General features: G+C 34.9%; 1 protein-coding gene across 2 annotated transcripts in view; it reads right to left on the bottom strand.

The window, feature by feature from the left end:
• LOC138710869 (mannose-P-dolichol utilization defect 1 protein homolog) overlaps nt 1-14,602 on the bottom strand; it is a 524,941-nt gene that overhangs the window by 246,490 nt on the left and 263,849 nt on the right. For both annotated transcript variants that reach the window (XR_011335319.1, XR_011335318.1), the window contains exon 5: nt 8,663-8,778. The gene's annotated coding sequence lies outside the window, so the exon portion shown is untranslated. The remainder of the gene's footprint in view (nt 1-8,662; nt 8,779-14,602) is intronic.

Here is a 14,602-nt window from a genome sequence, read left to right on the forward strand (position 1 = left end):
GCCATCTCTTGAGTGTTGCGCAATATATTTGCAAGATAATAAACGACGAGTGTTATGTAATCTTTTGGGCATCTTCTTATCACTCATTTTTTTTCACCACTCGGACTTAAAACGATTATTACAGTATTTTAACTTCACGAAAGCATGGAAACCAATCTCAATGTCCAACATAAACCTTCATGACGTGTAAAGGGGATACTTTTATATTTAAGATCAAAGATGATTCATACTGCTGAACATGTTACTTCCAAATTCATAATCATCAAAGTAAATTTATAACGCAGCATGACTCTTAAAACAAAATACGGAGTAGGACAAACATGAGATGAAAGACAAGGACTCACTCCAGCAGATGAAAAATAAACTTCCAAGTTTTTACGTAGAGTTGCGTCTTATTGTACAGATCATATTGCAGTCATATTGGGGTAACACTGGCCGGCGAATGTGACGAATTCTTGTTACCGCGGTTTCATTGTAGAAACACTATAAAGTGGTCGCAAGTTATATATGATTTGAAAGGTCTCAACGAGTACTAGATCATGCGTGGGTTTAATTTGCTAAAGTTGGTCAATTATAAAATGGCGGCAACCTCCAGAAATGCATGTGGTGTTACCTAATAAGGACTGTATCTCCGGAACGAGTCAACGTAGCCAAAAAAACAAAAAACAAAGTCGTAGGTAATGAATATTTGTATCATTTTAAAAATCTACATTTAGATTTCCAAAAAATAAATAAATAAATTGTATTAAGAAAAATTAATTTTCAGAGAGTCACAAAGTCAAAATGACTGGAAAATCAGCGAAATAAAATCAGCCAGCCTACTGGAAACGTAAAGAAGATAAAACGGAAAACCAGAGAAGCAAACAAATTCAAAGACCGACGAAAAAAACATACTTATCGGGCACCATAATCCCATCGCTTCTACCACACCGTATAAGACGTAAAATTTACAGTACGTTGACCTATAGCACCCCTCGCGTCATTTTATCAAAATTCCAACTCGAACCGAATGGTTTTGAACTCGCAAACCACGTTACTTCATCCAGTGATTATCTGCTTTGTTATATTTGCAAACCGACATTCTAAGGTTACAACACCTCACTTTCATAACAACTCTAGCCCGCAATCCAGGGTTTCGGGATCGCAGTTTGAAAAGTAATCAACTACGATACTGGATATACACGTAATAAATTGATGTAAACAGTACTCAAGTCAAAATGGAATACAAAGCATCAACGTGTTTTCAATCGTAAAGACCAATAAACCACAGGGGAACCCTAGCAGAAGTGAATCATTTTTCCTATTAGCATATATCACTAGAGGATTCCTTCCTTTATTTCATTGCTCGCTCGCGCAGCCTTATTAGCACGTCAGCAATGCTGGCTGTTGAGAAACCGAGGGTCAACCTAGGGGTTTACGAGGCCACCCACATGACAGAGCAATCAAGTCACAGAGTTGCAGCTCTTAAATATGTAGCCCTACTCTTCTCCTTTGGCAGGAAGAAGAAATGTTTACGAACACGTGGCCTTTACAGAAAAACTTACAACTGAAACTATTGTTTCGATATAAACAACATTGAGAGATATAGCCTACATACATATCGTCACAATAGAGATATGTTTTCATTTCCAAACCAATATTTGCTGAAAGCCGTATAATGTTTTAGTAAAAAAGACCAAAACCATTGGACGAAGTTTGTTCACATTCAATATCTGGAGTCAATTCAACCGGAATTGATGATTATGGATTATAGTCATTTTACTACAAAGTAATGAGAATTTTGCTTCAATGGAAAAAAAAAAAAAAAAAACATGAAATAGCGAATGAAAAAAGGAATGAGAATTGAATATCATATATCAAATGATAAATGAATGGAAAAGATTAAGGAGTGAGTGAGTGAGTGAGTGAGGAGTGAGTGAGCGAGCGAGCGAATCAACGAACGAACAAATGAATGAATGAATTAATTAATTAAAAAAGGAAAAGATAATGAATGAATCAAATGAACGTATAGAAAAGGAAAAGAGAATGAGTGACTCGAATGAATGAATGAAAGGAAAAGAATTAATTAATCAAATGAATAATGAATGATAAAAGAAACGAGAAGGAATAAATTAAGTGAATGAAAGATAATGAATAAATCAAATGAATAGATGAATGAAAAAAGAAAATAATGAATGTATCAAACGAATATACGCAAGAATAAAAAATGAAAAGAGAATTAATGAATCAAGTAAATAAATGAATGCAAAAAGGACAAGAGAATGAATAAGTCACGTGAACAAATAAAAGGGAAGAGAGAATGAATGAATCAAAAGAATAAATTAATTAAAAATTAAAAGAGAATTAATGAAACAAGAGGACAAATAAATGAAAAAATGAAAGAGAATGAATTAATTAAATAAATGAATAAATTAAACTAATTAAAAATAAAAAGAGAATGAATGAATAAAATTACTAAATGAATAAGAAGGAAAAAGATTACATAAATCTGGAAAAAAATCTTTATTTAAACTTCTAATGAACTTAGTTTGCAGCATTTGCTGCACAAGCCTTACTTACTTACTTACAAATGGCTTTTAAGGAACCCGAAGGTTCATTGCCGCCCTCACATAAGCTTGCCATCGGTCCCTATCTTGTGCAAGATTAATCCAGTCTCTATCATCATATCCCACCTCCCTCAAATCCATTTTAATATTATCCTCCCATCTACGTCTCGGCTTCCCCAAAGGTCTTTTTCCCTCCGGTCTCCCAACTAACACTCTATAGTATTTATATAAAAAGAAAATATGAATGAAAACACTGCTGTGTAGTGGCAGAAGGAATCTGTTACGAAAGTATTTTAGTATGAATTTTGCGTCTGAATGAAATGAAGGTGATAATGCCGATGAAATGAGTCCCCGGTCCAGCCCGATTGTTACCCAGCATTTGCTCATATTAGGTTGAGGGAAAACCCCGGAAAAACCTCAACAAGTTTATTTGCCCCGACTGGAATTCGAACCCAGGCCACCTGATTTCTTGGTCAGACGCGCTAACCGTTACTTCACAGGTGTAGACTTGGGAAAGTATGATTCTTAAGGCTAGGAATAAAATAAAGTAAGAATCTATCCGGAGGACTGTTAGTCCCAAAGCTTTTCTTCCTACTCGATCCCATTGTTTACTAAGGATTGTCTTAGTGGCTTAGAAAATAATGATGGTCGTAACTTGAAGTGATAAAAGTTGCTCGTTGCTCAGGACACAATTTATTGCAGACACTTAATAGTATTTTATAAGAATATGCTCCAAAGACAACCGTTTGTGTATTATTTCCTCGATTCCAAATGTGACAAATTAGCAACACATAGGCTTATAGAGAGCCGGTGACGAAGGTAACCCGGGGTTAAATTTGATAATAAATTATCTGAGACATTAAGAAACGAAACTTGCTTACCGCCTGATTTATAGAATGTGCTCGAGGGCATGCAATAACAAGTGCAGATGTGGTAGTAGGGATACAGATTTATGGCGAATTGTATATATCCCCAGTATCAGACCTCATTACCGCACCAAGAAATCCCCGCACTATCAGCATTTAAAAGTCCGCGTCACCACGTCTCCTTACCATTTCACATAAATTATACTGTGTTAACCTCAGTTTAGAAAAGGAAAGAAAAACAAAACGAAATGGTAGTGAGCACGTACTGTAAAGGTAATATATTGGAACATAATATAAAGGTCGGATTTATGCTCTGTTCAATAAACAATACAGAATAGACTAGTAATATTTCGGTTCTGATAATCATAACTTCTTTCGCTCTTAGACGAATTGATAATGCATCGTCACATCATATCAGAGAAAGGAAGATAGAAAAAAAAAGAAAAGCTAGAAGTAATACAATTTTCGCTCTAGAAAGGGTAATAGAGAGGGTTTGGAATTGAACGGGTTACATCAGCTTCTTGTCTATGGGGATGGCGTGAATTTGTTAGGAGAAAATCCACAAACGATTAGGGACAACACGGAAATTTTAATTGAAGCAAGTAAAGCGATAGGTTTGGAACTAAATCCCGAAAATACAAAGTATATGATTAATTATGTCTCGTGTCCAGAATGTTATACGAAATAGAAATATAAAAATTGGAAATTTAACCTACGAAGAAGTAGAAAAATTAAGATTTCTTGGAGCAACAGTAACAAATATAAATGACACTCGGGAGGAAATTAAACGTAGAATAAATATGGGAAATGCGTGTTATTATTCGGTTGAGAAGCTTTTGTCATCTAGTCTGCTGTCAAAAAATCTGAAAGTAGAATTTATACAACAGTTATATTACCGGTTGTTTTGTATGGTTGTGAAACTTGGACCCTCACTTTGAGATAGGAACAGAGATTAAGGGTGTTTGAGAAAAAGGTTCTTAGGAAAATATTTGGGACTAAGAGGGTTGAAGTTACAGGAGAATAGAGAACGTTACATAATGCAGAATTGCACGCATTGTATTCTTCACCTGACATAATTAGGAACATTAAATCCAGACGTTTGAGATGGGCAGGGCGAATCCAGAAATGCATATAGAATGTTAGTAGGAAGGCCGGAGGAAAAAAAACCATTGGAGAGGCCGAGACGTAAATGGGAAGGTGTTTATTTTTAGTAGGTTGTTTACGACGCTTTATCAACAGCTTAGGTTATTTAGCGTCTGAATGAGATGAAGGTGATAATGCCGGTGAAATGAGTCAAGGGTCCAGCACCGAAAGTTACCCAGCATTTGCTCATATTGGGTTGAGGGAAAACCCCGGAAAAAATCTCAACCAGGTAACTTGCCCCGACCGGGAATCGAACCCGGGCCATCTGGTTTCGTGGCCAGACGCGCTAACCGTTACTCCACAGGTGTTTCTTAAAATGGATTTGAGGGAGGTGGGATATGATAGAGACTGGATTAATCTTGCACAGGATAGAGACCGATGTGATGGCGGCAATGAACCTCCGGGTCCTTAAAAGCCGTAAGTAAGTAAGTAAGTAAGTAGTAGTAGTAAAAGTATTACATTTCAGTCCCGATTAACCTAATATATATATATATATATATATATATATATATATATATACACACACACACACACACACACACACATAGAGAGAGAGAGAGAGGGAGAGGGAGAGAGGAATGTATGAATAAAGGAAAAGAAAAATAGATTAAATAAATAAAGGACTAAACACGCAAAAAATAAAATATATAGAGGAGACTAAAAAAGAATGTAGGGATAAAAGTGTATACTGTATTTGTACTAAATTCTGGCTGTGTTTATTATATAGCGAACCTTTGAGCATATACTCGTATTTCTACTGAACCCCAGTAGAAAGATGATAGATATGGTAATGATCAAATAGCATCCAGCAACGCTTACGATCGGAAGTGCCCTGTCTGTAAGTATCAGTTTAAACCAATCGGTGCGGTTTCATCCCTGCGGGCACGTAAAGAAGAAGGTAATAAATCTATAGGCTTGGTTAACCCAATTAATTGGACCATGGGGGATGGAGATGAATAAAAGGGGATGCTATAACGTCAAGACCAATATCGTGAATGATTCCTGACATGCAAACTAGGGAGCATCCAATTACAAAGGATACATTCCACTGAATGCAATAACTAGCTCCAAGCGGACCAGTCGAAGCTTCTGTTCCCTCATTACGCATCGTACAAATGAAAATGTTTCGTTGTCAATAAGATTATACAACCCAAGTTCGTGTCGCGTTAACAGACAATTGACTAAGCTTCAGATAGTTCGTATTGCCTGTGGGTGTAACACAAATTCTAGGACGAGATATAGAAGACGTTGAGCCGTGGGACTACTTGCCTTCAACAATCACATAGTGATCAAATTGAAACAATTCAAAAACAATTTTCGAGATATCTTGATTTAAAAAAAAATACATCTCTCATTATACGGCCTTTCATAACAAAAATTCGTACTATAGTCTACTTCAGTCATGTCAATTGATGCCCATAGGTGCAAGCGCGCGCTTTAGAGCTCAGGAGAGCCTGAGCGCTTTACAGCGGAAAGGAAAGAGACAGACGAAAGAGGTGGTATATCCCGCTTGGTCGAGCTATATTCAGGGATGGCCAGCACTGATTCAACAGATAAAGGAAAATAACCTATTAAAACTGTATCCATGTTAATTTTTAGATTTGCCTGAGAAGTATAAGTGCATTATAAGAATGTAAGTTTTAATTTTAATACTCGTTTTTCACAAGTTTTTTATTCTAAAGAAATATTTTCTGAACTTTTTTTTTTATAGAAAAATGAAATTTTCAGATATAGGCCTATTTATTTAGTAGCCATACAGGTACTGAAACAATGTTTTCGTAAATCTAATATACCGTAAATACCTATTACTGCAGATAATGTACTTTCGATTTTGAAAATATTCGCATGGAAAATGTTTATAAGAAAATGAATTAACAAAGCAACTACTGTTACATCATAAGCAAAATATATGTGCTCATGTGCTGTACATAGAATGTCAGCTCTATAGCTTCAGCAGGTTTCGAGAAAATAACTTAATATTTTGATGAAATGAAGTTGCTCACCAATATCATCTTAAAAGAATATGGAATATTAGTTACACTTAAAAATATACGTATACATAACTTTGCTTTGTACTATAATATTGTTCTAATTAGTTCATTGATTATTTTTATAAGGCTAAAGATACCATCAATATCAATTCCAACTTATCATATCATACTCAGTCTTTTTTTTTTTTTTTTTTTTTTTTGGGATATCACTTTCTTTAAAGAATGATGTGTTTCATTCATTTAGTACAATATAGTTATACTGCTATGGAATTTATGTGAATATTTCTTCTTGACTCTTTATTATGTTATTAACGTTTCAAACACAACTGCAATATTAAGAAATTGGTGTTAGTACTTTTGTTTTACAGAAAGAAGCCATATAAAAATAACGACATAAAATTTCACGTTCCGTTTGAAGTTTGTGCATCACTGTTTTCTTAATCCAGCTGGCTGCTTATTCCTCTTTCCATACCTAGCGCTTGATGCCCGCGCACGACGTCAAGGTCAGAAAAATGCGCTTGTTTTGACATCACTGGTCTACTTACTAAATTTAATTTAATGTCTCTTGTCAGTCGCAGATAACATTTTGAGCAACTTCTATTACATAAAATATTCAACGATCTATTGGATAATAGCGACATATTGTCACGAAACAACGCTCGAATATTAAATTTAAGAAAACGCCACAAAAATCGCCACTACAAAAAACCAATCACCTCATCACATAAACATTAACCACTGTTAAAAATTTAATCTATATTCAATGAATTAAGTTATGTAAAATATGGGATAAAGACTTCTACATTCCTTAATTAATATTAAACAAACTTTTTCAGATTAAAATATTGAAGGTAGTTGACTAAAAATAATATTACTACTTATTTGTTACTCTTTAATCCACATTTTATACATTCTACATCTTGCATATATATATATAATGCAGTGATAGACTTGTGATTACCATACTATGCTTCATATAATTCGATAGTACCTATTATCATATCACTGCATAATTGAAACATGAACACGTTATAATTACGTCTGACAATCTCTTAACCAGCATTCCGGTGTAACATAATTATCTATAATTGATAACGTATTTGCTTAAACTACACTTATTATTTCTCTCGTTACTGTACAACGTGTTCCTGAATTCAAGTTCATATACTAGTCTAGATTCATACTAGCTTTCTCATCTTCCTAAATATACATTTATTGAATTCACGCAAATAATTCCTGTACAATATGCATATTTAATTGTGCTTTATAGTTTTCTATATAAATTAACCACCTATAGATCTTGGCACATTCAACATTGCATTAAATTCATTTAACTCCATATAATAGTATGTTCGCAATTCATTCATTTGTCAGAGACATTGCAGTATGCTATTAAACATGTATATTTTTTAACATTTTAAATGTAATTTTGTTAATTTAATTTCTCTTACTTTTAGTCTAAAAGTGTTTAAAGTTTCTCCACAAGTGTTAAAGTTTTAAATGTTTGTAAAAATTGGTCATATTTTCGTATTATGTAATATTGATTTTACTTCACCATGCATTGATATCTACAAAATTTGTCTGAAGATGCCCACACAGGGGCGAAAACGTTTACATATCATTAAAATGTGTTAACAAAAAACAATTTTTAGTTGACATCTCAATTAATTAATAAGTCAGAGGCGGAAACATTGGTACCATATTGTATTATCTCTCTGTCTACGGCTGAACAGGAGCAAGAAGTGTTAGGAAGAACTCATTGTTTATACCCTTCTAAACATAGCTTTCCGCTGATAAAACAGTAAAAGATATCCGTCACAACATTCTGCAAATATTAAAGAACATGAATTCATATTCACCTATGCCTAACTAAACAGTCGAAATTTGATTTTTGTCCACCTAGATTGGGAAAATTGCACACTGTGCGATGCAGAGATATCACAGGACAATGAATAATATCAACAATTATAATAATAACAGTAGTTAATAACAATAATGCAAGTGAAACATAATATACTAAAAATGAGATGTCATTACTATATGATAGACTCAAAACCAACCATGAATTAAGAACAAGGTATGGGACCTCATTACTATAAAATTATTTGCAACTTACGTACGTCTCCTATTTTTTTCGGTTGGCTGCACAGGTATGCAAATCTTCCCGGCACATAATAACGTGTCCACGTTCAGTAGCAGAATTGCATAAACGAGGTTGTGCACCGCTGACTTCTGAAATGGAAGGGTACGCCTTAACAGGTGTTCGTAAACGGAAAAAGGTATTATCAAGAATGATCGAAGAATCGTTCAAACGCGTACAGAAACAACACGACAGACAACAGCGATAGAAATCACATGACGTGGGTGAACAAATTAGTAACATTTAGCAATCATCATCACTTTAATTGATTAGAACGATCGATGTTCTCGCTCCAAAATAAACTCGTGTCACTTGAGAATTGCTAATGTCTCTTTCTCCATCCATTAGGCTAAAATCAACTGAGAATTGATAGCGTCTCTTTCCCCATCCGTTAGGCTAAAATCAGTTGAGAAATGATAGCATATTTCTCCATCCGTTAGGCTAAAATCAGCTGAGAATTGATAGCATCTCTTTCTCCATCCGTTAGGCTAAAATCAGCTGAGAATTGATAGCGTCTCTTTCTCCATCCATTAGGCTAAAATCAGCTGAGAATTGATAGCGTCTCTTTCTCCATCCGTTAGGCTAAAATCAGCTGAGAATTGGTAGCGTCTCTTTCTCCATCCGTTAGGCTAAAATCAGCTGAGAATTGATAGCGTCTCTTTCTCCATCCATTAGGCTAAAATCAGCTGAGAATTGATAACGTCTCTTTCTCCATCCGTTAGGCTAAAATCAGATGAGAATAGATAGCATCCCTTTCTCCATCCGTTAGGTTAAAATCAGATGAGAATGATAGTACTGGCCAGATAATTATTGTGTATTTGTAATTATTGTGTATTGAAATTATTGTGTATTGTAATTATTGTGTACATAATTGTTTTGTGTATTGTATAATTGTATTGTGTATTGTAATTTTATTGTTTATATTGTTTGTACCAATGCCACTGGGTGCTTGCCCACTTGCAGTGTAAATAAATACATAATTGCTCACCTCTGATGAGAAAAGTGGCGTAAGGTCGGCAGTTGGTTGGTAGGCCTTGCGAAGGATACGCGAAATGGTAAGTGTGTAGGGTTCTTAATCGGTTATTTAATTATGCTGTATCAACTACGCTCTTATAGGTAAAATTGGTCATGACCAGGGAACGGATTTATATGGACTAAAAATATATGAAATATGTAAATATATATGTAGTTATTTTTACCAAAATATGGAATTAAATATGGATTTTTACCAAAATGTGGAATTAAATATGGACTTAAAATTATAAAAAAATGACTATGTACGTTAAATATTGGTACATTTTAATCAAACTAAACAAAAAATATAATGGACGTACCTTATCTTCCAATGTAGTTTCAACAAAACACAATTTTTATTGTCTGTTACCATAACAATAGGTTACAAACATTTCTTTCAAGTGCTGAAAAGTGAATCTTCTTCTATTGTCTCTGAGGATAGATTTATACTGACTAAAAGAGCGTTCGACGTCACAAGAAGTAACTGGTACATAATTCAATTTCACAATGTCTGCTGGGGATAAGTCCAAGTTAATCTTCACTGTTGATTCACCACTCATCACAGCAACAACCTTTTGTAGTTCTTCATATCCAGGGTTTTTTGAAAGTACAGTGTCCACCTTAGCTCTTACTGCATCTGCAACTTTACCTCTACCACGATTCAGTTGTTCCACAGTACTATTTATAATTTCAAAACTTTCAGATAGTGAAAGGTGCCTATTTTGGAGACTTTTGAGCGTTTTTATGATGCATGAAAATGTATGCTGAATGTGAGCTAAGTCATTCTTCACACTTATGTCACAGGTAACTGTTTTCGCAGTATCAATTGAGACTGCATCTTCAGAGTCCAATGCAAGGAGAACATTGTTAATAGAGTCTATATGTTCGGCATAATATTCAACTGCTTCTAGCCATGTACCCCATCTAGTTAAAATTGGCTTTGGTGGCAATGGAATTTCAGGGTACATTTCTTTCAACACGTTAACTCTACTGGGAGCTTTGAGAAATACTTTTTTCACTGATGAAATCAACAAATCTACTTTAGGGAAATTGTCTCTGACCACTTCTGCCACACGATGAAATGCATGCGCCACACAAGTAAAATGAGTCAATTTAGGATATACAACAGATAATGCTTGTCCAGCTTTGACCATATAAGGGGCAGCATCGCTAATAAAGAATAACACATTATCGTACATAATACCCTTTGGCCACAGGATACCCATAGCTTCGTTGAACAGTTTAACTATAGTTTTGTTATTGCACTTTTCTAGAACATCACAATGTAAAAGAATTCGTTCAGAATATTGTTCACTTAACAAACCGATAACTACATTACCAACAAGTCTACCTTCTTTGTCGGGAGTCTCATCAATGGAAACCCAAATTGAACTATCTTTAATTTCATCTCTTATCTTCTGTATTGTCTCATCGTAGATGGATGGAGCATACGTCTTCCTAAGTGTTGACTCATCCGGGATTGTATGTTGAGTATATTTTTCAAGGAATTCCCTGAAGACCTTATTCTTTAGTTTGTAGAGAGGAATATCAGCAGAGATGAGAGAACGGCACAGGTCGATGTTAAACTCAGATCTTACATTCGATGTTGTTGGTTGTGTTAAAAACAATTGTCTCTGCTTGGAATTTAGTTGTTTGTTGGCCTGATGTTTACTAGTTGTAATGTGTTGTTGCACCAGGAACTTTTGTGTAGATGATACTGCACACTGACACAAATTACAAAATAATATTTTATTGTCAGTTGATAAACCATCTTCTTTAAATTCTGAAATGTAACTTGTTAGTTTTGATTTTAAATTGACTGAATGACGTACTTTTGGCATATTTACCGTCTTTATAGTATGATTTACAAAACTGAACCTATGTGTACTCTGACTGGCATTTAACTGTTGAGCTGCACAACTGAAGTCTGTTAAAAATTTTAAATTAAATTAATACAGTTTTGTAACTTACTTTCCCATTGTTGATAGGACTGCTAATTTTCAAATAACTCTGATGTTAAAGGGATTACTGAACATGTGTTTAAATCTCTATTGTTGAAATGTATTTTTAAAAGTTAATGGAATTTTGTTTTGTTTTATTGTTAAACCTAATATAATATGGACTGTTTTATATGAAATATGGAAAATATATGGAAATTAACGAAAATATGTACTAAACTCTAAAATATGGAAAAATATGGAAAATAAAAGTAGGATTTTTCAACCCTACACATTGTGAAACATAAAGATAATGCAAAATATAAATTATATTAGCCTTATAAGTAAATATGTATTTACATATAAATCCTTTCCCTGGTCATGACGGAATGATTTTTGGCTTGATGATTCTGAGATTTCGCCATAGAAATACCTGAGTTTCGTCTTACAGTTCTAGATAAGTTTATGGAGGTAGGTTCATGGTAAACGGCGTCCCAAACGAACCTGAGCTCTTTATCTTATAGCCTCCTGCGCCGTGGAGTATAGTATACTATACTTCATACACGCATTTAGTTTCAAATTTGCCACTAAGTGGAATCATTATCGATCACTTCTTTATTGTGCTTGTCAAGCTCCTGACACCTCTTGGGACTTACAAGAAGATCGATTCATTCACTGAAATGCGTGTTTCAACTATTTATAAATGAAAATGGCGACCAGCAACTCAACGCCAAGGTACCGCAGATGTATGTGCAGAGACCCGAAGTATAGTATAATATACCTGCATTTGTAACCTGCAATTTTTTTTAGCATTTTTTCTCATTTCAGTGACTTCTTTTGAAGTGTAGAATTATATTTAACTTTAAAAAATAAAACAAAAATGTCTCAAGATTCAGGACAGGATTAATGGTTCCGTATTCACAGAAACGGGTACGTAACCTGACACCTCAACTCTAATCAGCGAGGATTGACTGTACATACGAGTATGTAGACATATTCAAGCTTTCGTAATGAATCGTATATTTATATATTAGATGGAATTTCTCATATAAAAACGTTATGGATTGCTAACAAAGGCAGGAAGGTCAAGAAACTCGACAATTTCCCACGCGTCTTGAGACAGCGAAGACAGCAGGTGAACCATTGGCGAACCCAGTATTGGGGTTACGGAAGAATGTGTCATCGGAGTGCTACTTCTTATGGTCTACCGAGCAACCTTAAGTATTCCCATGGGAAATATTGCAAATTGCGCCAAACGAAGTAATAATTACGCCTCATTAAAACTGCGTGCACAACAGCTGTCAATTTAGTTTTGAACATTCTTGGACATAATTCAGCAAGCCAATAGATCGTTTAACGGTTGTCAGTTTCCGGATCTCGTGTCAATTATTTCAACTGACAGCTAATGGTTACTGGGCCTTCAGTTCCTGAAAATAAAACAACTAACAAAAGCACAAGCGCATTGATAGTCGAATAGCTGGCGCGTCGGCTTTCCAAACTGGATATCCGAGTTCAAATTCCGGGGATTCAAATGGAACTTAAAAGTGGAAAAAGTCATTATGAAATGCAGGCGAGTATTCTCGCAATTTCTTACTGACGCAGACAAATTGAAGTTGTAATTATAATCATAATCGAGTTTAATGATTTAATTATATTTAGGTATGATTATTATTATTATTATTGTTATTATTAGTCCATAATTATTTCATTGGAGTGTCGGGAAGGTAAAAGAATTGTTATGTATTGTATTGTATTGTATTATATTGTATTGTATTGTATTAATTATGTTTTGCTCCTTAGAAATATAGTAATTTTGTATCGCACTGGTTGAGTGGAAGAGAAGGGCGAATAGCCTTAACTCTGCCAGTTAAAATAAACCATTATTATTATTATTATTATTATTATTATTATTATTATTATTATCCAATCGTTAATTTCCCAAAATTTGTAAACACATGTATAAGGAGTCTAAATATTTAATAGACGAATCCAAAAAGAAGATAATATGTGATGTTGGTGAATAATAATATGATTATGACAATGAAGCAGAAGAAATATACTTCATCATCATCATCACCATCATCATCATCATCACTACTATAATCTAATATAGTTTGAAAAACAAGACCAGCCAAAGGTTTGCTGTGGTCGTACCATACAATCAGTCCCATTCTAAGGCTTATGTTGGAGTTTCGTAACAAGTCTTTTTTTACGGTGATGAGTTGTTAGGTCTTCCCCCAAATCCCAAGCTAAATATGTTGTATTAAAAAAATGGAATATCCTTAAAGGAAAATAGTGCAGATTATTAGGAAAGTGCATACAGTCAGGGCACCAATTAAACTAGGGAACTGTGCAATATCCTGGAATCCACCCCCCTCTTCGTTTAACCTGCGACGTAGAGATACTCGAGTGTTCCCTCTTAAAATACCGAAAATATCAGTTGCATAGTATCGTAATGTAAGCAGCTAATTAAAGGAGATAATGTGATGTGGCATGTATTGTGTTATCATATGATATAATTCATAGATATGGTGGTACGGTGTGATGTGGTAGATATGGTGGGGTCGAGTCAGGTGTGATGTGATGTAATATTGTAGATATGGTGGAGTGCGGTGTGATGTGTTGTAGATATGGTGCGGTGCAGTGCGGTGTGATGTGGTAGATATGGTGGAGTGCGGTGTGATGTGTTGTAGATATGGTGCGGTGCAGTGCGGTGTGATGTGGTAGATATGGTGGAGTGCGGTGTGATGTGTTGTAGATATGGTGCGGTGCAGTGCGGTGTGATGTGGTAGATATGGTGGGGTCGAGTCAGGTGTGATGTGATGTAATATTGTAGATATGGTGGGGTGCGGTGTGATGCAATGTGGCAGATATCGTGGGATGCTGTGTGGTAGATATTGTAGGGTGCAGTGTGATGTGATGTGGTAGATATGGTAGAGTGCAGTGTGATGTGGTAAATATGGTT

Source organism: Periplaneta americana, chromosome 12 (genome assembly GCF_040183065.1).
Source record: "Periplaneta americana isolate PAMFEO1 chromosome 12, P.americana_PAMFEO1_priV1, whole genome shotgun sequence".
NCBI classification, from domain to species: domain Eukaryota; kingdom Metazoa; phylum Arthropoda; class Insecta; order Blattodea; family Blattidae; genus Periplaneta; species Periplaneta americana.